A 25,066-nucleotide genomic window follows, 5' to 3' on the forward strand; every position below is an offset into this window, starting at 1 on the left:
ATGATTGACTGCCATGTTTTTCAGGCCTCTGTTGGCATTACTACAGAAAGCATCCCTGTAATTGCCAATGAGAGCTTTAACAAGCACTTCTCCATACAGCACAACTAAATCCTGGAATGAGGAGCTCCCACAGGAGGCTGAGTAGACCAGAAGCGTGATCGAGAACAGTCCAATTCCCACATGGTTCCTGTGCAAAAAGGCTTTTTTACCTTCCAGTGCAGCTTAGCAGAAGTACCTCTGGTTTTATATCTTCCCTACTGCAGCACTTTGCAGTGATTTGAACTCCTTTCTGCATGAAGCAGTGGAGCAAACCTCTGTCAGAGGATCCTGAGCTGTTCCAGCAGGGCAGTCATTCGACGGATGCTGTGCTGAAACTGATTAAGTTGCAATTACCATCTAGAAGCTGGCAGACCCAGACTGTTCCAGGCTCTATTACAGATCAGTTTTACACTGGGCATAGTGGCCTTGAAGCTGTTTCAACTGTGATAATCAATAGGAAAACGTGGCCTAGCACTTAGGAACCTTGGTAAATGTTTCTTCTGTGCCGCAAAACCCAGAAATAGATACGTACTCAGGCTGAAGAATGGTTAAACACTGGTCAACAGAAACAATTTAAACAAGGATAGAAGAGAAAACAACACATCCAGAAACTCAGTGTCACAGTTTCTATACCTGGAGGAAACACTGCCTGTAGGACTCATCACTCACAGTACATGGCATATTGCCTGGCATTCGAGGGCTAACCTTAAACCCAATAGATACTGAATGGCTTCACCTGGGATGACAGTAGTCCCACTTCTGTACTGAGAAGCTCACATCTGGCACCTGCAGCCATGACTGGTTTATGAAACTACTCAATGACCCTCATGGGGTCCCAGCACTGCATTGGCACCATACTGCTTGCCCAGGTGCATCCTGCTTTGAAGTGAATCATGTTCTTAAAAAAATTCATGACTTATCAATCAAAATCCCATGTACTATCCCTGCAAGCCAGCAGCCCACTACATGGCCCAGTTTGTTGGACTGCACAGTGGGATCAATCCACACAGGCTGCACAAGCAGTCCAAAACCTGCCCTTTGGACACATCAAAAGCTAGTGGGAAATAAGTCGATAAACTTGGCAGACAGAGAGGGAACTGTGGGGAGGGCAGCAGCAAATGATCTGGGCTTAAACCACATACCGAACCTCTGCTGCTCATCTGTTCTTGGGTATAAAATCCTTCCTTATTTATGCAGTTGAGCAAACTTGGTCAAATTTGTCTGCTATCCTGGACAGCGTCCAAAATGGTCTTAAAATAAAGGATAGCAATTCATATATAGATTTCCTTATAATGGCCTTCACCAAAGGCACTTCGTTATTTTTCTTTGTTACACAAATTGGTCACTTAGCACATGCACAGCAACTTCACTCCTCCAGTGCCAGCATGCTTCTATGTCCAAGTAAAACCATGCCTGTGAGCAGAGAAATCACTGACTGGCAAAATCCAGGTTTTACTACACGCTAACTGCATTCCAGCAATGAATAAGCTCCAAGCAGCATTTCTCCCTGGCTGCCACAGGAGGCGACTGGGAGAGCATAACTGGAGGTATGCCAGGAGGGTACTTCCCTATGACAGGGGTAATTAATACAGGGGAATAGGACAGCTAGAGGAGTGTGCGTTTATTCTCTCCTGCACGGGAAGCTCAGAGTTCACTGACTCAACCCTACTGGGAAAACCAAACTCACCTCTCATCTGGGAAACACTGAGCATCTTCAATTCCCAAGGCAACCAGTAGGATCAGTGGGTGCTCAGCCTTCTCAAGGGCTACAGAAACAAAGCAAGGCTGAGCCCCTGCTGCTGCAAACATGCTATTTGAAAGCTTCTTTCCACACACACCAAAACCTCTCTTTTCCTAATTCTTTCTGGTATTTGCTAGCTTGCATATAGCATAGGCTGATGTTTGCATTCAAGGCACAAGTGTCCTGTGGTTACCTCACTGCATCACATCTTCATTAGCAGCATGAGGGGAAACAGCTCCAGTAGAGGGAATGTCTGTCATCCTGAAAGAAAAAGTTCTCATTAAAAAGAATAAAAATAAAATATACTTCTTTTTCACCAACTTTTTCTGGACTGTGCTGGTGAGCCTGAATATTTGTAATATCCAAGCAATTTGAGTGACTCTGTAACAAACTCAACAATAATTCAAAAGTAAATATAAGCAACTGTTCAAAGGTTCAGACCAAAATTTATCAGGTTCAGCAAATCCTATAGGATAATAGAGGATCCGTACATGCTTTCAAAATACAAGCTAGAAGAAGAAACCTTGTTCTTTTCTTTTTGTCCCCTGTTGCATTAAATCAATGTGTTTTCTTAGTTGACTGACTTATAATTTTTTTAGCTTCTATCCTTATTTTGTCTTTTGCAATGTACATTTCAAGGAAAGAATGAGATAGTGTTTAATATAATCCAATAGAGCAGAATCAAAACAAGCCAAAGGACACATCCATATATTCATTTCCTCCCCTCCATTTGTTCTCATATCTTCACCATTCAACTATAATAAAATAACACTAGATAACTAACAATTCCTGCAGTGTTAGGCTTCAGACAGCATTTAACCTGAGAGTCCCTTATTAATGTGAATGGAAATAAGTAAGGTTTTGTCACATCCTGATCCACATTACAGTATAAATAATCAGCTGTTGCCACAGAAGCTTTAAAAAAAAAAAAAAAAAGAAAGAAAATATTCAAATGAACAGAAATTGGTGAGATAAAAAAGGCAGTATATAAATCATATTCTTCTTATTAATGTTATGCATTTTTATTTTCCAGGAATCAAAACAGCACACTTTGTGTGCATTTAGAAATCAGAGTTGTATTCTGAAATGTTTAATTTACATGCAAATTAGATTCAGGGACCTACTTGTTGCAGATACTCCCTTCCATCATAAACTGGTCTTTAAGCCTAAGTAAAAGGATAATATTATGGCAACAAGATTATTACAGGTCCCGTAAAAGTTAAGTTTCAAAAAGCTATACAGATTTGACTCAGTGACCAGAAAACATAATGCAGAAGAAAAAAGAAACATTATAACAATAAAAAATCTGGATCTCCAGAGCAGCAAATGTGAAATTGCTTAATTTTAGAATAAACATAACAAAACAAAGATTTTTGGAATTACACTACTTTCTACTGTGTAAATCGTGTACCCAAAGAGGCCTGTGTATCACTTGTATTCTTCCAGCAAAAATGGTGACCATTTTCTCTATTTGGTCTACAATCTCTTGGTTTAGCTCACTATATTTCAATGACATATTTGTTAATATGGTTTCACAATGGTGACAGATATGGAAGGAGTAGTTTTGCAACAAGTGTTATCATCCAAAGCTTGATGAAATGGAAGGAAGAACTCCATAATATGTTTAACCACAACAGCTCTGTCTGGGACAAGCCTTGAAAACTATTCTCCAGAGAATCATTTGAACGCAAGTTTCACCAAAACATTGGACTATTCAGGAGCTGCACTTTGTGTGAGCAGTGGTACAGTATTTACACTTTATCACCACTGCAACAAAAATGTTATTTGATGGAAAATTGCATGTCCTGAAACAAAAAAAAAAACAACATAGAAATATGCTTTTTCTAATGCTCCACATTAGGTTTGGCAAGTAGGAGATACTGAAAAATAAATCTTTTCTCTTTGCCTGCCTCTGGCTCAAGAAGCCTAAATGCAACAGCTCTGACGACATCTTGCAAAAGTTCATGTTTTCATGTTTGAGCCCTTTCCATGGAAATGAAAGACATCAGACACATTGAAAAAATCAAGCTTATGCAACTGTGAAAGACTAAAATCTAGTGACTTTCACAGAGAAGAAAATCATTTAACTCCCCTCTTGCAAGTTTACTATATGTATAAATAAAGCATTACAGCACCATTGTGTTGTCCATGGGTGTACAATGACAATATTAGTTCAGTGCAAACCTGCAGAGATCCCACAGTGGTTTCACAGTAATACAAGAATATATTAAGAAATTGTTTGGGAATTGCATAAATATGCCATGACAGTGTCATTAAGAGCCTTTTACATTGTGATGGGAAAACAGTTTGAATGCTATTAGTGTAGAGATACTTATTTACAAGATTTTCGTGTTGGAAAATTAGTTTAGCACAATTATGTTCGTATGTGGCTCCAGAATTTCTGCACTCATGCAGTTACTAAGCACAGGCCTAATTTCTTTTCATTCCTCAAGGAAATGGGAATTTTCTTCACTAAAATGTTCCCAGACTGGTATCTTTGTACCACTATCAGCTCCTCTTGTCATCATTTCATTTCCTGAATCATTTTATAGCTCACTACTCCGACCCATTTCTAGTCATTCCATTTTTTCAGTTTGAAGAGAACTACTGCATTATCAGTGATTTATTAGGATTTTATCTGTGGCTAATTATGATTGATTTCAATAACCTGCTTTTCAAGCTGTCACAAACAATTGATTAGCACACACATTCTTTAAAAACCTTTTCTTAGATTCACACACTACATTTACTCATTAATGATTCCTGCAAAAGATGAATATGATAAATCATTCCAATGATGCCATAAAATTTACACATGTAGTTCTTAACCCTATTCCACCTGATACCATGCAGGTGACCACATAAATACACTTCAGTGTGCTAATTAATCTATTGTGTTTTCTAAAGAAGGTAATAAACAGCCTAATCAAACAAAACAGTCTTGAAAGGCTCACATGCTCACTTTTTTGAACATTTCATAATATATATGTAAAGCACATTCTCAGATGATATTCTTAATTTTTCTTCCCTGCTCTGCAGGCATAGTCAGCATAAATGACAACATTCTATATTCTACATATATGCATATATGTAGAGCATCTAAACATCTTAAGCTCCCAGAAAAAAAATTCTTCCCAGCTATTGCGTTTCCTTGAATAGGATGTGATGATGGGAGAGGCTGGACAGCTGGATTAAAACAGCATCCTAAACTACAGAGGGTTGAATTTGGTTGAAACAAACCTCATTCCCCATGTACAACCTCAATTGCATGTGCTAGGCCTGTTGCTACGTTACCAATGTTGCAAATTGAGTCTGAAGTAATAAACACTTTATTTGAAATCAGCTCTTAGTATAAAAACATTGGTTAGCAAAATAAATGTGAGCATATTATCGCTATTAAAAAAAAAATGTTTTCATGCAAAATTTTCTATACTCCTAGATTTAATGAGAATTTCTCTGGATCTTGCAAGTGCTTCATCATTTCATAAGTTCTAAACTGGCCTAAAGTCACAAATATGTGTTTGACATACAGATGAATCTGGGCCTACACATTTTACTTAGCTAGCCTTTTGCATTAGGTCCTGTTTCACAGTTAGCCAAGCAAAGCAACATGGTCACCAGAAAAATAGCTTTCAGTCTAACATGAAAGGAAATAGCTTTTTGAAGCTTATTACAGAGTACTCCTACTGAACTAAGGTGCAGGAAGTGAGGCACAGAATGAGACAGACCAGCCTTCTTATCAACTTTTACTCCATGCAACCGAAAATTGTGTCTTCTCCAAGAGCATATTGGGCAATTACAAACAAATTTGATAGGACATGACAGTCTCAAACATTTTTAAGTTCCTACAAGTTTCTGAACAGTGCTAGTGGGATTATGGCATGCTTCTCAGTTTGCCTTTTAGCCTGCAGCCTTTCAGTAAGTGGAGAAGTCTCCACACAGGGAAAGGCTGCAGACTAAGTTCAGTTATTACATGCCACTACTAAGCGATACACGTGTGTTTCTAGTCATCCAGCCCACATGTCATGGTGTAAGGCCAGCAGGTAACTCAGAACTACGCAGCCGCTCACTCATTCCCTCTCTTCTTCCCCACCTCACTCCTGGAGGGAAAGGGAAGAGAACTGAAAGAATGTAACTCCCAAATTGAGATAAGAACAGACCAGTAACTAAGGTATAACACAAAATCACTACTGCTGCTACCACCAATAATAATAATGATAAGGGAAATAACAAGGCAAGAGAATACAACTGCTCACCACCCACTGACCGATACCCAGCCTGACCCGAGCAGTGATCTAACCCTTCCAAGTAACTGCCCCCAGTTTACATCCTGGGCATGACATGCTGTTGTATGGAATACCTCTTTGGCTAGTTTGGGTCAGGTGTCCTGGCTCTGCTTCCTCCCGGCTTCCCCTCCTCCCTGGCAGAGCATGAGACTCAGAAAGTCCTTGGTCAGAGTAAACATTACTGAGCAGCAACTAAAACCATCGGAGTTATCAGCACTGCTCCCAGGCTGAAAGTCAAAAACACAGCACTGCACCAGCTGCTGAGAAGGATTAAAAACGACTGCTACTGCTGAACCCAGGACAACACACATTCCTCAAATGCAAACATCACACTTTCCTCCTCTTCTGCAGAAGTCAACTGGAGACATGGGAGGGAACTCAGGATACAATGGGGACACTGAAGATACTCAAAGCAAGAGAATTATAGTAGTAGGCAAGAGCTTCAGACCCTTATGAATTTAGGTCTCATTCCTTCTGCTGTAAACATAAAGATTTGGTTATCTCTTTTTAACTGCAAAAATGCTAATTTTGGGGAGTCCAGGAAGATATGCGTCTTTTTATGTGGCTCTAAGTAAATGTCGACAGTATCATTCACATGGTAAACGTAATTAGTAAGACTGGATTGTAAAAACCCACAAAGTTTGAACTTGGAAAACATTTGCTTGCTGTCAGCAAAGGTGCAGCTCTACCTCTAGGGAGCTCAAACTACCTCCAAGTGAGCTTTCTCTGACAAAGCTTGCTTTCAGGAATTACCTTTCAGTTATAGAGCTGTTACCTACCATTCACACAGATACAAGGCAGATAAAACTTTATACAATAGCAGAAACCACTTGGGCTTAAGCCGGCACTGAAAATTATTATCACCTAGCAGCTGTTTAGTAGCCCACACTAAATGAACTTGTAGCTTCAGCTCCAGATGTATAGGAGGAAAAGCTCCTAAAAGCTTTGAAACATCAAAACACACTGCAGCTCTGCCAATTCAGTTTTTCCATGTGGCCATGATTGAAATTCTCTTTAGTTTCCTTTCTGAGGACAGTTAAAGCCAGATTAGCTCAGCCATCTGGTTTTGAGGACAGCTAGAAATAAACCAACAGAGTCACAAGGGAAATTCAAGAGGCACCACAAGCACTGCCACATCCCAAAGGCTTATGCCTGTAGCTCTCCCCCAGATAGTTTCGTATGGATCTTCCAATCCAACAGCTATGCCAACTGTTCAAGTACACATGTAAATTAACCTTAGATCACGGTTGTGGATGCTCCCAGCATGGGCAAGGCAAAAGTGCAAGTGCAAAGATAGTGCCAAGTTTTCCCCTAAGGAAGTACCAAGTATAGGCATTCCATCTCTGAGAAAGGTGTCCTCCGCTTCCCAGCTATGAGTAGTAACCTGTACTGGAGACCCTTGAGCTTTACTTTCCCCTTCTTTCTCGCTGTTTTTAATTTGTAAGGGTCAAGTTCACCTTTTCCAAGAAGACAGTTTTTTTCCTACCAGCTGGTACAGGTTTTTACCAAGCAGTATACTTCAGTTTATGTCTACCTGTTCTGAATACTTACAAGATCCCATCTTGCTTGCCATTTCATCTGCCTGAATTACCAGCCTCAAAATTTAACAAAGGAAGATAAAGGACAACATATTTGCAATAGGGAACCTTCAGAACACAAGGTTGATGGTTTCCTCCAGTTCATCCAAAATTTTACAGCTTTAGGGACTTCTTTATTTGAAAATGACTATTTGTATGAAAGTGAATGAACATCAAATAAACACAAAGAAATAAAATACCGTATGGCATATTCAGATTCATGGGGTTGCTATCCCGCTTAATAAATCTTCCTTTACTTACATTTTTTATAAAAGTATTGTATCCTACAGGGATTTTAATTTTATGTCTCAAAAGGAGGTTAATATATTACATTTTACTGTATACAGATTAAATGAGGACTTTTGAAAATTTTCAAACTTATCTGCTCAGCTAAATAAATTTTCTGACTTTGCACTTGGGGTAATTGTAATAGTTTTTGATCCCTGGGTAGATGGATGTAATAGTCCTATAAATCCCAGATTTTCAACATCTTCAAAGACTATAAAATGTTTATGAGAGAATATGGTTTTAGAGACATCTGGTGGCTATATAATCCTAAGGAGAGAAATCAACGGTGAAAGTATTAAGCATAAATTCTATTTTTCAACAAAAGTATCCTGTAAAGAGAAAAAAATTAACTTATTCACTGTCTCTCTGCACACCAAGATAGATAATTTGCCACAAGCCTTGTTTATGGCAACTTGGCAGCTTTGCACACGTTAGGAGAAAAGAAGAAAAAGATTTGTCAAGATAAATTAATGTATGTTTCTTTCAATAGTGTTAAAACTTATTGCAGTTTAGCCAGAGAATGACAGGAGCAAGAGACTGCAGATACTGAATATTTTAAATCCTACTGCTAGACAAAAATCATGATCTCTGCCTGCATCTTGTTAGCTTGCCTTTAACTCATGGTGTGTTTTATTTTTGTTTGGTTTAAAAGTTCACCAACTCTCCAATATACTTTTTACTGAAATGCTTGCCTACAGCTAGAACAGCTCAGAAAGAAAATAGCATCCTTAGTTTGTTAGACTCAAAATGAAAGCACAGGAAATCTAAGTAAAAGGATCACACTTTTTCTGTTCATTAATAACATACATTAATGATTAACAGCGATTTACAAAGATCTGTAAGTCATAGAATCATAGAATAGTTAGGGTTGGAAAGGACCTTAAGATCATCTAGTTCCAACCCCCTGCCATGGGCAGGGACACCTCACACTAAACCATGCCACCCAAGGCCCTGTCCAACATGGCCTTGAACACCCCAAGGGATGGAGCACTCATAGCCTCCCTGAGCAGCCCATCCCAGTGCCTCACCACCCTTACAGTAAAGAATTTCTTCCTTATATCCAACCTAAAATTCCCTTATTTAAGTTTGAACCCATTACCCCTTGTCCTATCACCACAGTCCCTAATGAAGAGTCCATCCCCAGCACCCTTATAGGCCCCCTTCAGGTACTGGAAAGCTGCTATGAGGTCTCCATGCAGCCTTCTCTTCTCCAGCCTGAACAGCCCCAACTTTCTCAGCCTATCTTCATAAGAGAGGTGCTCCGGCCCAGGATCATCCTCGTGGCCCTCCTCTGGACTTGTTCTAACAGCTCCATGTCCTTTATATGTTGAGGACACCAGAACTGCACACAATACTCCAGGTGAGGTCTCACGAGAGCAGAGTAGAGGGGCAGGATCACCTCCTTCGACCTGCTGGTCACACTCCTTTTGATGCAGCCCAGGACAGGGCTGGCTTTCTGGCCTGTGAGCACACACTGTAAGCCTGCTCACGTTCATTTTCTCATCAAAAAACACCCCCAAGTCCTTCTCCGCAGGGATGCTCTGAATCTCTTCTCTGCCCCACATGTAGCTGTGCCTGGGATTGCCCCAACCCAGGTGTAGGACCTTGCACTTGGCTTGATCCTTATTAAGTCCTTATTAAAACTTTGCATGTTTGGTGCCACATTTAAACCTTCTTTATATTCCCTCAAATCTTCTACTGGGGTATGAAGCACAAAATTACCCATGTGGAGACATCAAATCAAATTCTGCTCTCAGTTACACTAATGTAAATCCAAAAGACAAAATCTCCAGTAAAAGAAAGAAATCACTTCAAATTTGAGTTAAAAAAAAAAAATAAATAAATAGGTCTTACCTTCTGTACCTAAGACAACAGAACTATGATTGTAAGAGAACAAGAAATTCTTCACAGGCCCACACTTGTAATATGGATTCAAAGCATTTTATAGCAAAAGAAAGATTGAAAATTCACAGCTTCTGCTATCTGGAGGGAGGATTGCTCCTTTTGGTGTTTATGTGGGTAGGGAGGCCCCATGTTCCCAGCACTTTGGTGTTTCCAGCCCATTGGCAATTTTCCTGACTACTTTAGGAGCATCTGTTTTATCAGCCCAAGTGTTGCACTCTTTTACTCTGAACTGCTTCCCTGCTTGTAGCAGTGTTGTCACCCTTTTTCACACTCCCTTCCTTTCCCTGGTTAGTGTACATTACAGCAAATTTCTGTAAGAGCTAGAATTGGCCTCACAAAAAAAAACGTACTTGTTCTCAAAGGCAAAAGTTTCTCATGCAGTTTTTTGTCAAACAGGAGACAACATCGTTAGATATAACAAACTCCAAAGCAAGACCTTAGAGGACCAACACAAAGAGCAATCATTTTGCTGGCAGCGCTCTCTTCTCAAATAACAAGTTGTGTCAACTTTTCCTGGTAGCAACCCAACAATTCTGCATCAGAAGGCACACTTATAAACTTATGTCTAGTGCTGATATTCAACACTGCTCACAAACTGTATGCACATGCTTATTTTCAGCCAAGGAATGAATCGGCTTAGGAGTTGAAATAAAACAACTTTGTTTTATTTGTAACTATCTGAGCATGAACCAGCAAAAATTCTGACACTAAACAGGGGTTTCTCGTGCATATGTTTCCACCCTGATTGTTCAAAAACTGTTTTCTCTTAAAAGTTTTAATTTTAAATGTAATTTACATGCAATGAGCTGCATTAGTCTTTCATTATGCTTGAGATTATACATGTACATAATTCGAGATATTTAAAGTCATGGTTGCTGTAGAAACCGTAATTATATTTCCTGTTAAATCATTAAATTTAACATCATTTATGAAATTACAGAATATTATGCAGGAGTAGGAATAGGACAGTGTAAAGCCGCTTTACAGCTAAGCTCTATTCATGCACGCATACATCAGGAAATGCAAAATTAAGGTATCTCCAAGGACTCTGAATAATGTAATGAGCTCCAGTCCCATCTCAGTCATAATTTGGCCAATTCTGTCTTTATTGCTTTATAGTCACAATTTGCTTTCGTTGAAATGTCTTTTGGGGCCAATTCATACACAAGCCCACTTCAAGTTCCAGCAGGACTGGTTTTATTGGCATTGTTTTAGCTAGGGCAGTACCTACAGCCTCCAAAATTGGATACTAATCAGATGGAGAGAAAAAGAATATTGACATTTCTTCATCTCTCACTCTGATCTCACTCATGCAGGGCTTCCCTTTCCCCACCCAAACATGAACAACATCCTCTGGTAAGCTGATGGACATCTCCTGAATTCCTATCTTGCACCAAATAGCAGCCCCTGGCAAGGACAGAGATGTTTTGGCACAGCTTGTTTGGAAGCAGAGCTTATCACTCAGGCAAGCGCATCCTTGCGGGATGCTGGGAACCCTTGTATGGGGTGACAGTGTTCCTAAAACAGCTGTGAGCACAGAAATTGCTCTCGCAGACAGACTCATCACAGCTAATCATTTCATGTCGCTGCACACCTGGGAGCAGGGACATGTGCTGCTCTTGGTACACTGCTGGAAGACAATCTTTGTTCATGGATCTGCCTTTGCTTACAGAAGCCCAGGACTACACAACAGAAAGCAAATGCCTTTTAAATTGATACTCTATCACCTCTTGAAAAATACAAGCTATTTTCCAAACAGGGAACAGCTGTGGCCTGATATCTGGATCCTTTCAGCCACATGAAAACTGTCTAAATTAATTATCTCATGTTCTAAACCATAACATTCAGGTGCACAGCACCTAAATCATTACTTAAATTATTATTTGTCAGGTGAGTCCTCTCCACCCTTGCCAGTGACACTCCATAGTTAATCAAAATGTTGTTAATACAAAACCTGCTGGGAAAATCTTAAAAAATTTAGAACTCATACATTAAAATGTGCTACTAAGTCATCACTATCAAGATGTGTGAGTTTCCTCTGCTGAAGGCCAAGAACTATTTCAACATCAGCACTGGGTTTATATATGTCATTATACTGTAGTTTTATTTCTAATTTCTGGACACTTGCAATTGCATTTAAAAGGCATTTCCGCAGGGACTAATTATTATCTGCATTGGCCGAAAAACAAATGTAAGAAGCTACAGAAGGCAGAAAAAATATCCAGAGCATAGCTGCAGTTAGGATTCCCTTCTTGAGACCCTGCGCAGATAAACAAACCTTTTAAATACAGCCCTTTTAGAAGCCAGCAACTTGGGTAGCAATGTACAGTCCTCCTCAGAAGAGATGAGTAGGGAAGAAGGATGAAAAGCTGAATACTATTTCTTCCTCCTTCCTGCAGCTTAAGGATAAGGAGTGAGGGACCTTGAATTTTATCAGACTCACCAGAACTAACACCAGCTTGGGAGATCATACAGACTTCTGAAGGTGAATCATCTCTCTTTTCTTGCTGCTCTTGTAGCTCATCCTGCAAGACAGACAGGCCCTTCTGCTATTTGCCTCTTTTCCTCTGCTTGAAGTCTTTACACGCATAAGCATGGTGGCTTTTGTGACCTGTGTTAACCAAATAGTTCTATCCACCATAATCTTAAAGTAGTATCAGCACTGAATACCATCCCTCTCCTGGTTCTGCTGCTCGCCCCTATGTGAAGCCCAGTAACCAGTACTGAGAGTTTTTCATCATTTTCTCCACTGAATTGTTTGCTTCTTGGTCCAGAATCCAGGACCCAGGGGTAAGAATCAGCTTTTTGCCCTGTGTTTGACAGCAGCATGCATGTGGCCTCCACCCAAAGCTCTTAAGGTACTATACAACGCAAGCTACCAACTACCAATTAGTATTAGCATACTAGTAATTGTAAATACCAGATACAACAACAATAAGAAACATGGCCTGGTCCCCTCATCTCTCTCTGAAAAAAAATTTCAAGCCTGTTTCTTACAGAAAACTGTTATGCCACCTCAACGTGTATAAATTGCCTATTGCCCTGCTTTACTATTACCATCCGATCTTTCAGGAACCAGGAGTAGTGAAAAAATAATCAATAAGCTACAAATACATGAAAGTGCTTGCTCCTAGTTGCAACTAACTAATTAGAATCATAGAATAGTTAGGGTTGGAAAGGACCTTAAGATCATCTAGTTCCAACCCCTCTACCATGGGCAGGGCACTTCACACTAAACCATGCCACCCAAGGCTTTGCCCAGCCTGGCTTTGAACACCCCCAGGGATGGAGCATTCACAACCTCCCTGGGCAATCCACTCCAGTGCCTCACCACCGTTACAGTAGAGAACTTCCTCCTTATACCCAATCTAAACTTCCCCTGTTTAAGTTTGAACCCATTACCCCTTGTCCTATCACCACAGTCCCTAATGAAGAGTTTATCCCCAGCATCCTTACAGGCCCCCTTCAGATACTGGAAGGCTGCTATGAGGTCTCCACGCAGCCTTCTCTTCTCCAGGCTGAACAGCCCCAACTTTCTCAGCCTATCTTCATACAGGAGGTGCTCCAGTCCCCTGATCATCCTCGTGGCCCTCCTCTGGACTTGTTCCAACAGTTCCATGTCCTTTTTATGTTGAGGACAACAGAACTGCACACAATACTCCAGGTGAGGTCTCACGAGAGCAGAGTAGAGGGGCAGGATCACCTCCTTCGACCTGCTGGTCACGCTCCTTTTGATGCAGCCCAGGACAGGGTTGGCTCTGTGGGCTGTGAGCGCACACTGTAAGCCTGCTCATGTTCATTTCCTCTTCAACCAACACCCCCAAGTCCTTCTCTGCAGGGCTGCTCTGTATCTCTTCTCTGCCCAACCTGTAGCTGTGCCTGGGATTGCTCTGACCCAGGTGTAGGACCTTGCACTTGGCATGGTTACACTTCATGAGGTTGGCATCAGCCCACCTCACAAGTCTGTCAAGGTCCCTCTGGATGGCATTTCTTCCCTCCAGTGTATCAACCAAACCACACACCTTGGTGTCATCGGCAAACTTGCTGAGGGTGCACTCAATCCCACTGTCAAATTCTTTACCTGGTTCATATGCTGAGAGAGAGAGAAAGCTTAGAGTTAATATGTGGATTGGCTTTTTGTTGTCTTTTAATAGCTTTCAACTCCAAGCTCTTTGTAGCTCCTCAGTCCTTTGGGCAGAGTATTTTTCATGAGACCTCCAGCACCACGGAAGCACTCTGCCAGTCTTCTGGGGAAGGGCTGAGTATTTGTTAGAAGCACCTAGCGCTTTCCTGGGATTGTGGTTGGAGTCTAAACAGTGAGCTAGTGGGACTTCAGAAAGCAGATACTGAATGGGATGAATTTGTAAATTCAGGAGCAGAAAAACTTGGAATAAAAGCCAAGGCAGGGCAGGACAACTGTGAATAGCAGTGCCAGATCCCTTAAGACAGGTGTATACTCTTCTTGTTCAAGGATTACAACACTCAGCTTTAGTGTCTGTCCTAACAAACTCATTCTAAAATAAGTACATGGTGAACAGGAGGTTGCATTTCTCTTCACTCAAAAACCTGCTTCTTGCCCTTGCTTCCTTCTCCCCCCCAATAAGAACAGAAAAATCACTATCAGATGACACAAACATCTTTCTGAAAGGCAGGTCATCTTTTGCTGCTTGCTGCCAAGATAGGAACTTCAGCCCATTCCTACTGTTCATTACAAAATCTTTAAAGATGATTTACTAGAACACAGTTATTGAGGTTATCATAGTACTTGATAGTCTTAGGTGTTTGCACTAGATAAGATTCCACTGAGTCTTTCAGGCAGAGTCCCCAAAAATCTGATGTACCATTTTCTTTCTACTGTCACTACTATTTCTGATTGATTAACTTTTGTTACTGAATGACTATTATACTGCATAAATCAGAAGGATTAGCAGAAAGTCAAACTATACCTTCGAGCATGAATCTATTGCAATTATAAAAAAAACTCAGAAGTTACACACTATTTAGGAGCAATACATTGCCAGCTGCCATTTGGACTTCTGCAGTCTGAGCTACTTATTTCAAATTGGGAATGTATCTGGCAAAGATACAGATGCTGATTTAATGAATTATTCTAGAGATTTTAAAATAATCACTTCAAAACTTTAAGCCATGCAAAATGCATCCAAATTTGAAATTTCATTGCAACTCCAAAATTAAAATCAGATTTGTCAAACATTTTACTAACATTCTCAACAGTTCATAAAATTTAGACCAAAGAATGTACTGAAATTTGTGCATCACATTAACGACACTACTAACAGTCTTATCAGGTTTAATTCAGAAGTTACTCAGATAAACTGACTTGGAATGTGCATCTTAGTTAAGTACATGTACAAGCTGTCCTAATAAAAAAAAAAGGAATAACAATTAAGAAGCTCATCCAAAGGCCACAGGAGTTGTTAAAGAAAAAACTGACCAGTTATTTTTTTATCTAAGTTCTTATATGAACTCCAAGACTTGTCCTTATATAAGTAAGGAACTGATTTGAAATAGGAAACAAACATGAGAGAATGAGTCCCTGAAGATCTGCATGTGAGGAGAGGCTGAGGGAGCTGGGACTCTAGCTTGGAGAAGAGGAGACTGAGGGGTGACCTCATCAATGTTTACAAATATGTAAAGGGTGAGTGTCAGGATGATGGAGCTAGGTTTTTTTCAGTGATGTCCAGTGATAGGACAAGGGGCAATGGATGTAAACTGGAGCATAGGAGGTTCCATGTGAACATCAGGAAAAATTTCTTTACTGTGAGAGTGACAGATCACTGGAACAGGTTGCTCAGGGGGGTTGTGGAGTCTCCTACGTTGGAGATATTCAAGGCCCGCCTGGACAAGTTCCTGTGTGATGTACTCTAAGTTACCCTGCTCTTGCAGGAGGGTTGGACTAGATGATCTTTTGAGGTCCCTTCCAACCCTTAGGATTCTGTGATGTGGTAATTCATATTGTATAGATCCATGTCTTTATTAAAGGTTATGGGGTTTCATATGCTGTTCTATGTCTTTCATCAATACTGCCAGCTAAATTTTCAAAGTTCAAAGTAAAGCACCAAATGCTTATGGTAAAAACGTACCTAACTCCCTTTAATATCAAAAACTGCAGTAGATTTCTAGCAGTCCCACTTCCTGACAGGGTTGGAATGAAAGGCTCTTTTGCTATTTAATTATTGCGGTTCCTTCCCCCCTACCACCCTCCTTCAAATGTGTGTAAAAAATTAAAGGGAGGAGATGGGAATTATTTTTTTTTTATAATTCTTAAATTGCAGTCCTGACATCTGAGGAAGGACTCTTGCCACAAGAGGTAGTAATTTAATCTTGTCGCTACATGCCAGTTCTGTGTTCAGCTAAGTTTTGTGCTTTCAGAAACACCTCTTCTTGTCCCTTAGCAGGCAAGGCCCTCAGATATATGTTCCCTGAATAAAACAGCACAATGCAGATGGGAAGCGCATTTGAAAGCCCCCTATAATCATGGCTCTCCTGTAGACTTGCTTATTAATACTGCTTTGATAAAGACAAAAATTGCCCTAAAAGATTCAGCAAAAGATAAAATTAATCTTTTAAATATTTTCCTCATTGTTGCATGTTTTATTTCTATTTGGACATATGTGTCCTGATTTTACTTTCATTGATGCTGCTCCTTTGGCTCCTTACATTCTTGTTGTTTGTAAGAAAAATATATGGTGGAAATTACAATAAATTAATTTTACAAATGTAATGCACAGAGGGGAGGCATACAAAGCTGTCTTTTCTCATGTATCGTTGTTTATGGCATCTGAATTTAAGAGTTCATTACTGGATGACTTATCTCAAAAAGTAAAGTATGTCATTCACATAATTTTTCCTTATCTGTTGAAAATTTAGTGAGTTTTCCTAATCTATCATGCAATATTTTATAAACCTAAAAGAGAGGAGAAAGGATAATTTACCCATGTATTTCAGTAACAGCTTTTCATGGCTTCCCAATGGAGGAAGTGGCCCCAAACCAGATCATCCTAGTATTATCTGAATAGAAGTAACTATATCTCTTGATCAACAGCTCTACCAGACACAGGGTACAGATTCCTGCATGCATCATTCCTTATGCCTGTGCTTTAAATATCAGAGGTTCTTATCTGGTTTAGGTAGGTCTGCAGGGAACTGACCCCTCAGCAACAGCACTCTTGAGATTTACTTTATAAGCCTCAGCAAGGCAAATAGTCTGCAATCCAAACAAACCCTAACCACAGGAAAAAAAGAAGAAAAAAGCAACGTAAATCTCAGAGAGATTAAATCTGTTTCTGAATTGGTTCATCAGACCAAAAGTCTTTTTCCCCATCTACCAGTTTTACATCACCATGTTGTAAACCCAGTCAGTGCTCACAGACAGGATAAGACACATCAGCCTCCCCGCAAAATGCTGGACTTGGTACTATGGCAGAGGCAAACCAGGAAGCCTGTAAAGTGACCATTGCTATTACCATTTCTCTTCCCACCCCTGCACTTCCCATGCCCTTTTTCTCTTCACATTGATCAAGTGACCATCTTCTGTTATAGCTTGCTGGTGCAGAACAATTTTGGCTACAGCAAACAACCTTAGTTTGCCTTTGCAGACTTCATTCCACCCAACTACAGCCATCACATAATTAAGTCCTAGTCTAAGCTACTCATCCAGTTCTTTTTATAGTCTAAGAGAGAGGTAAACCTCAATTAACGTGGGCGATTCACACTATCTTACACAGCCCACTTACAATGGGATAGACTCCCCCTGGAGACATTTCTTTCTCCCCAAACAGTAACACTTCTAGACTTCCAACATGGTAATTAGGGCCATAAAAACACTTGAGAGAGAACAAGACACATGCTACAGGCTGTAGTGCAATAAGCAAATCAGGAAGGGAATGAAAATCAAATACTTTTAACTTACACGTAACTACGCAAAGCAATTTTGTAAAAAAAAATCACTACAAATGGCCCATTCTGATTATGCACTTGCAGGTGCCCTCAGCATTTAGTTGAAAAAATTTATCTGAATTACCAATTATAATCTACTTTATAATCCTGCTTCACTTTCTCACGCTTGCACATCACCTCCAAATGTAGCTTTCTGAATGCAAGTAAGCCCAGGTTAGTGAGGTAGGAGTAGCTTTGGCATAAGCCCTTTTCCTTCCGGACTCTTGGCAGCACATTAGTGGCCTAAGACTTTGTAAAGCAACTCTAAGTGGGGTTATGTGGTCTTGGTAGAGTCAAATTCATGAAGTGCATACTAGACAAAGCAAACCTTTCCCCAGCAATATCCCACCACTTGCACTACTCCCTAAGCACTTCTGCTCCCAAACACACATTGCACAGACCATGGGCAGCTCTTTGATGTTCCTCTCACTTCCTCCCCAGCTGTGCACACTGGGTGTATATCATGGCAAGATATACCCACACACCCAAGGTGCTGGAATTAGTGCAAGATACATCCACCTGGGCTCACTTCCAGTTTTATCCTCCAAAATGTGGAGTCAAGGAAATGACAATGCATTTAAGCATCTCTTATATTCTCAGTTTGCAAACATCAAACCGTATTTAGTCATCTGGCAGAACATGTAAACTTTTTCACACATTAATAATTTCAGTCCTGGTATTGCCACAGAGCATACCTGAAAGGTGTGATGCTCTGGTATTACCTCCTGTTCTGTCAGCAAATTTCAGATTATTATGTAGTTACTTGTAATTTCAGTTTTCAAAATTTCCTATCAGGACTTTAACAAAAAACATTAACATGATAGAAGACCATACACTCTGCATTAAGTTTCTTACCAATTTTAAAATGTGAAATTTAAAATGGAAGACTTTATGTCATGATAAATTCAATCCAAAACTCTCTTGTTGAAAATGTGTGAATACATTGGCCATACAAAAGAATTCTCCTGCTCTTGCATACATTGAGATTTTAAAGCCCTCTTGTTCCCCTTTTAGCTAGTGATTTGTTTCAGAGGAAAACCGACCTTTAACCTGCCAGAAGACTGTGAAGCTTGATTCTCCTTTCAGTTCTTTAAAGATGTTCTCATATTGACTTTATTTCATAAAGTTTATCTTCATTCTCCTTTTTTCATTTTAAGATAGATCTTGAAGAGGAAGGTGTAGGTAAGGAAAAGTTGCAGTCATTGTGATCTGTAGGTATTAAGATATCAAAATTCATCTCTTTAGCAATAAGACTGAGAAGTTAGTGTATCTTTTGTCTGTCAGACACACACCCCCCCAAAAAAAACAAAACAAAACAACTAATACTAGAGATATTAAAAAAAACAACAAACAAACCAAAAAAAAAACCTCACAACAGACTGATCTCAAACATGAAGACCTAATAACTATCAAGTTACAAAAATATATATTTTTAAAAAAGGCTTAATTTCCAGTGTTAAGCTCAAGTATTTTTTCTACCAAAAATGCATGCGCAGTACCACTTACAACTAAGGGGAGAAGTGCAAACAACTTTGTAATATTGCAAAACACATACATTTTTCCTCTGGTTCACCCTCTGCAAGGCAGTCTAACGCCTGGATGTGATCAAAACCCAGTATAGTTGCATTATCTATTTCTGTGCATTATTCATTTCTGTGTACAAAATCATGGGGCTGGACTAACATCAGTGTACCAGAAACAGTTAACCTACAGAAGTCTCACTGACTCTGTTTTCTCTTTTCCTGGGAGCACCTCTGTGTATTGCAGCATGCCACAAGCTGTGCCACCCTTGCATTCACTCCCTGCTTCCCCAGTGAATGGGATTTTGAATAAGACCAAGGGCTTTGGCACTTCTCTAATTAAATCTTGGGTTGGTTCCCCATTCCCCCATCCAGGTACAATTAAATATTGCACCTTTTCTGATGTTATGTTATGAAGTCTTCTGTAGAAATACCCATGAAGTGGAGATAAGCTCATTGCTGAAACCCTTGGATCTCATCTGTTTACTTTTTTCTGCTTCCAGCTTTTTTCACAGTGATAATATCCCTCTTTCTGACAACACTTTGATTTGTACTCTGCACTAAAGCAAAAGCATTAGCTTTCAGGCAGAATAGTCTATTCATCTTCTGCTGCACCAATGTCTCTTGCTCCTCTGAAGAATTCCTCCAAGCTAATGGGGCTCCCATCATCTCTTCTGTCCAAACTGTTGTCTTTGTATTTTCACTAATACCCATTATCATATTGGCAGAATAGCAGGGGCCTTTCTTAATCCATTTACCTTTGGAATTATCTTCTAGGTTTTGACAACTTTTGAGCTTTACCTACCATCCTACCTAATGGCTCTTCCTGGGGTATTTTGGATTTGGTGCCACTTTCACAAATTCAAACCACTACTCACCATCAGCTTCATTGCTGAGTACCTATATCTTGGTAGACTCTCATTGGTCTGCTGAGGGTTAACTTTTTGATCCCCCATAGTCCATCTCACAGCCTTTTATCAAATACTCAGTTCTCCTTATATTGCAAGACTGTGTTTCCAGTCTTACATGAGTTGCAAAGGCTGCCAATTTTCCCCTTTCTTTTCATACTTATCACATTGTCATGGTTTAAACCCAGTCAGGCACCTCGTTCACTCACTCCCCCCCTTCTTTCCCTTCCCCTACTACCAGAGGGACGGAAAGGAGAATCGAAAAGAATGCAACTGCCACGGGTTGAGATAAGAACAGTTTAGTAACTAAGGTGTAACACAGATCACTACTGCTACCACCAGTAATAATAACGATAAAGGGAATAACAAGGGAAGAGAATACAACACCTCAGCACCAACCAACCGATAACTCACCCCACCCCACCAGACCAAGCACCTACCGATACCTCCTCCAGCCCCGCAGTCTTAGCCCTTCCAGGTAACTCTCAGTTACCTCCTGGGCATGACGTGCTGTGGTATGGAATACCCCTTTGGCTAGTTTGGGTCAGGTGTCCTGTCTCTGCTTCCTCCCAGCTTCCCCTCCTCCCTAGCAGAGCATGAGGCTCACAAAGTCCTTGGCCAAACCAAAACATCATTGTTATCAGCTCTGTTCCCAGGCCAAAAGTCAAAACACAGCACTGCACTAGCTACCAAGAAGGAGAAACATGACTGCTACTGCTGAACCAAGACATGCATAGAAGCATTTCTCTATTTTTCAATTCTTATTTAGACTGTAGCTCCCCTCAAACGTCTGTACAGTACTTTCATAATTATTGTCTCTGAGTTAACAGAAAACAGTAAAAAAAATATCAGCAACTGTAAGATGCGAGATTACTTCCAATCATCTCCCTTCCTGCTAGCACACAGCACTTACAGACAGAAGATGAAGCACAGTTTCTAGAGGGATTCAGAACTGGTGGTGCTTTTAACTGCCCTGTTTTTCCAGCTTCCAGAATGTTTTATTCTTTGCTCTGAATTGAAGACAGACAGACTATCAGGTATAGTTTTTTTCATTCAGCAACTATTTGATCAGCATTGCTTAGGGGCTGCCTTACAGCAACTTCCACCTGGAAGAGTCCTTTGCAAGTCCACCTCCACCTGACTGCTTAGGGGCTGCCTCACAGCAACTTCCACCTGCAAGGGTCTTTTGCAAGTCCAGCTCCACCAGTAACAATTCACCCATTGGCATCCCCCCAGAAATGTGTTTTGATAGTTTGGCTACCATTAAGATGCTTATAATAAAGGCTTAATGACAGTTTGTGAATTTTACAATGGTTTTAGAATACTAGAGATAAAAGAGATTGTAATGATTTTTATGCCAATATCATTGTACGTCATATTTAGCTGAAGCTGACAGCAAGGGGCATTTGCCCCATTTTAGCCATGACAATAGTTACAAGGTTCAAACCAAAACTGAAACGAGCAAAAAATAAATTTTAAGCCTGTCTTTCCTGGGTCAGCAGTAGCAGTCATTTTTTTTCCTCCTTAGTAGCTGTTGCAGTGTTGTGTTTTAACTTTGGGCCTGGGAACAGTGCTGATAATACCGATGGTTTTAACTGCTGCTCAGTAATGTTTACTCTGACCAAGGACTTTCTGAGTCTCACGCTCTGCCAGGGAGGAGGGTCACAAGAAGCCAGGAGGAAGCAGAGCCAGGACACCTGACCCAGACTAGCCAAAGAGGTATTCCATACCACAGCACACCATGCCCACTGTGTAACTGAGAGTTACCCAGAAGGGCTGGTTCACTGCTTGATTGGGCTGGGTATCGGCGGGTGGTATTGTATTCTCTTCCCTTGTTATTTCCCTTACCATTATTATTATTAGTGGTAGCAGCAGTGATTTGCGTTATACCTTAGTTACTGGACTGTTCTTATCTCAACCCGTGGGAGTTACATTCTTTCATTTCTCTTCCCCAGCCCTTCAGGAGCAGGGGGAAGAAAGGGTGGGGTGGGGGGAGTGGAATGCATGGCTGACTTGCCGACAGGGTTTAAACCACAACACTGTCTCACACGATTCATCTCGGATGGCAACTGTTTCGTAAGACAGAGGGAAGGAATACTGCACAGCTTTCAGGTCTAGCTGCCCCTGCATCTGTCTGAGGTTCGGTCCTGTGAGCTGAGAATAAAAAGTTTTGAGGCCTGTCTAAAACCCAAGACATGCATAAATGGCATGACGTGGATGAAACATGTTGCAGACACCACAGTCACACCATGCCAGTGTTGACCCTTCTCCAGGTAGCTTTGATGAAGACGTCAGAGTCTAGCTGCAAAAGCTGCAAAGCCCTCACCCGGGAGCAAGTGACACTTTCCTAGTAACATTGGCATTTTGTGTCTGCTGGCAACTGCGCAGTTTTACAGTGCAGCTGCGTGGGCTGCAGCTGCTCAGAAGATAAAAAAAAAGACACCCTTCAGACCCTGGTACCTTTCCTACAAGCCCTTACAATTCAAGACAAAATACACTAAAACAGAATGTAAATCAAAATGCATTACTGGAAGAGTTACACTGAGATGCTGACCTATATGTACTTAGCATTTTGTGATTGTAATAGTCATGAATAAGACCTGATGAACAGGACTATACCCTTTATTACAAGTAGAAGCAGCATACATTACTGAAAATATATGGCTGATGATTCCTGTGCACAAAGCCCAGGAAATTCTGAACTATGATTTCTAGAACAAACCTATTTCATCCCTCTTGCATTCTGAATTGCTGAATTACACGGTATTCACTCTTACGCTTTAATATTTCTGCAATGTTGCTGTTACAGTAATGCGGAACATTTTATCTGCCTTCAGACAGATCTTGGTCTCAGATAGACAAGCATAAATCTGAACTAATGCAATTATTCTTGTGTTTTCTCAGGAGTTATACTAATTTAGCTAACAATTGTCTTCAGACAATTGAACTAAATTGCTTTACAAGGCAATATTTTAATGTGAATATTCTTTAAATTAACATAAACGTGTCTTTCAGTTATATTTTACATAAGATCCATTTCAAACACATGATTTCAATTACCTTGTTTTATACATACTGAACATTCAAGTAGGCTTTTATCAGTGCCAGAAACCCAGTGGCAAGTTGCTACTGGCAAAACTCATAGCAAGACTGAACTCTAAATGTGCATATTTTCATTTGTAAATGATGAAAATGTAATTACTAAAATTTCACAGACTTGAACAAAATTATGTTCTGTACAGGAGACTTTTTTTTTAATGCACATTTGTTTCTGCCTGCAACCTGCATGCCAATTCTTGCCAATTTCAAAATTAGCATTGGTTGCTGATTGGTTCCAATGGGAACAAAATTCACCCTATGTTCCCTGTTGGTAGAAGAGAGTTGAAAGAAATGCAGCATTTATATCTTGATATAACTTTGTTACCTAAAAAAAAAAAAAAAAAAAGGAAAAAAAACACTTTTCAAACACACCAAAGTGCGTCAGTTCTCACTGAAAACCTAACCTGTGTTTGAAGTTCACTGACCAAGAAAGACATTTTTCAAATCTCCAGTCACACACTGGGACCAGCTAAAAAAATAAAACAGAAATGCTGCATCTTAGCTCATTATGCAGCTTAATCCCATCCTCCTACACACTAAGTATGACAAATAAACATTCATTTAGTTTAAATCCACCATACAGTGGCAAAAATGTTCTTTGGATCACTAATGTGCTTAAAGAACATCTTCACTTGAAGCTTATGTGTGAGTGGGGCAGGGCTATCTGTAGCACAAAAAATCAACCACCTCTAGCATCACAAAGCATATATGGTATGCTTTTATCCCTCAGCATAATCTTCCACAGAGGGACCCCAAGAGTGCTTATGGAGGGGAAGAGCTTGGTGGCAAAATAAGATTTCTCTGTCTCCTCAAGTAAGGTTTTCCTCCCACCGTTCTCCAAAGGTACAATTCAGAGACTATCACAGTTCACAGGAGATGCTCCACTAATTTCATGAGGTTTAGACCCTAGTCATATCACACCCACCCACATCGATGATTTAATCATTCAGTTATCTCCTTTTATACATATTTGGGAATTGCAATAACATATTAAGTAACTCTAGAAGCAACAGAGACAAACTGAGAGACTGAAATACGAAAAGGCAGTGGTACGTTTCCATCCTTTCATCAGTGAGCACTGAGACATGAGTAAAAGCTGCCACACCTCCCAGGAGAGGAGAGCATTCAGCCTTCAGCTCCAGCCAATAAACATTCAACCACAGCATTTGTCCTGTGATTACAAATCAAATCTGTTTCCATCTGGCTGTCAAAGCTGAAGCAGCACTCAGTCAAAATACCACTGACTATTTTTCCATACATTGTTCTTTAAACATGACCTATGCTTTCCTTTTATATAACAACAGAGTGGCCACTAAAGCAGGGGAACATGGAGTGTTCCATGTTATATAATTAAAGAAGAGCTGGCATTATATCTTCAAACAAAGCAGTACAAATATTTGACTGGTTTAGTGTCTTATAAAAAGTTGGTGAAAAAAGGCTGATTGTTTCACAGCATGCAAACAATGACCTTGAATAGCAAATATATTTACATATGAATTACCAGAAAAATCAATAACCGTTTTTTCTGAAGGTGAAACTCTTTCCTAATGCCCATATTCAATAGTCAATTTTCCCTTCTACACAAACGTCCTGTTACTGAGAAGGAAGCAAGAAGAAATGATCTACAAACACAAGATCAAATCATTCATCCATCCAGCCTGTAACCATGGCACAGTCCCATGAGTTAATCTCTGAATGGGAAACACATGCTTATACTTGCTCCTGGTGAACCTGGTCAATTTTG

General features: G+C 40.2%; 1 long non-coding RNA gene across 2 annotated transcripts; it reads right to left on the bottom strand.

The window, feature by feature from the left end:
* Nucleotides 1–1,104: 1,104 nt before the first annotated feature.
* On the bottom strand, nucleotides 1,105–23,994 carry LOC134173666 (uncharacterized). Of its 2 annotated transcripts, XR_009968346.1 has the most exons (4): nucleotides 23,578–23,994; nucleotides 21,137–21,233; nucleotides 18,839–19,004; nucleotides 1,105–2,041 (listed from the first exon to the last, which is right to left on the bottom strand). It is a non-coding gene; the product is annotated as an uncharacterized LOC134173666 (long non-coding RNA). The 2 variants fall into 2 exon arrangements; XR_009968345.1 differs by lacking the exon at nucleotides 1,105–2,041 and having other exon boundaries at nucleotides 18,433–19,004.
* Between the last annotated feature and the right edge of the window lie 1,072 nt (nucleotides 23,995–25,066).

Source organism: Pezoporus occidentalis, unplaced genomic scaffold, assembly GCF_034315485.1.
Source record: "Pezoporus occidentalis ecotype Australia unplaced genomic scaffold, CSIRO_AGI_Poc_V1 ctg54, whole genome shotgun sequence".
Lineage (NCBI taxonomy): Eukaryota > Metazoa > Chordata > Aves > Psittaciformes > Psittacidae > Pezoporus > Pezoporus occidentalis.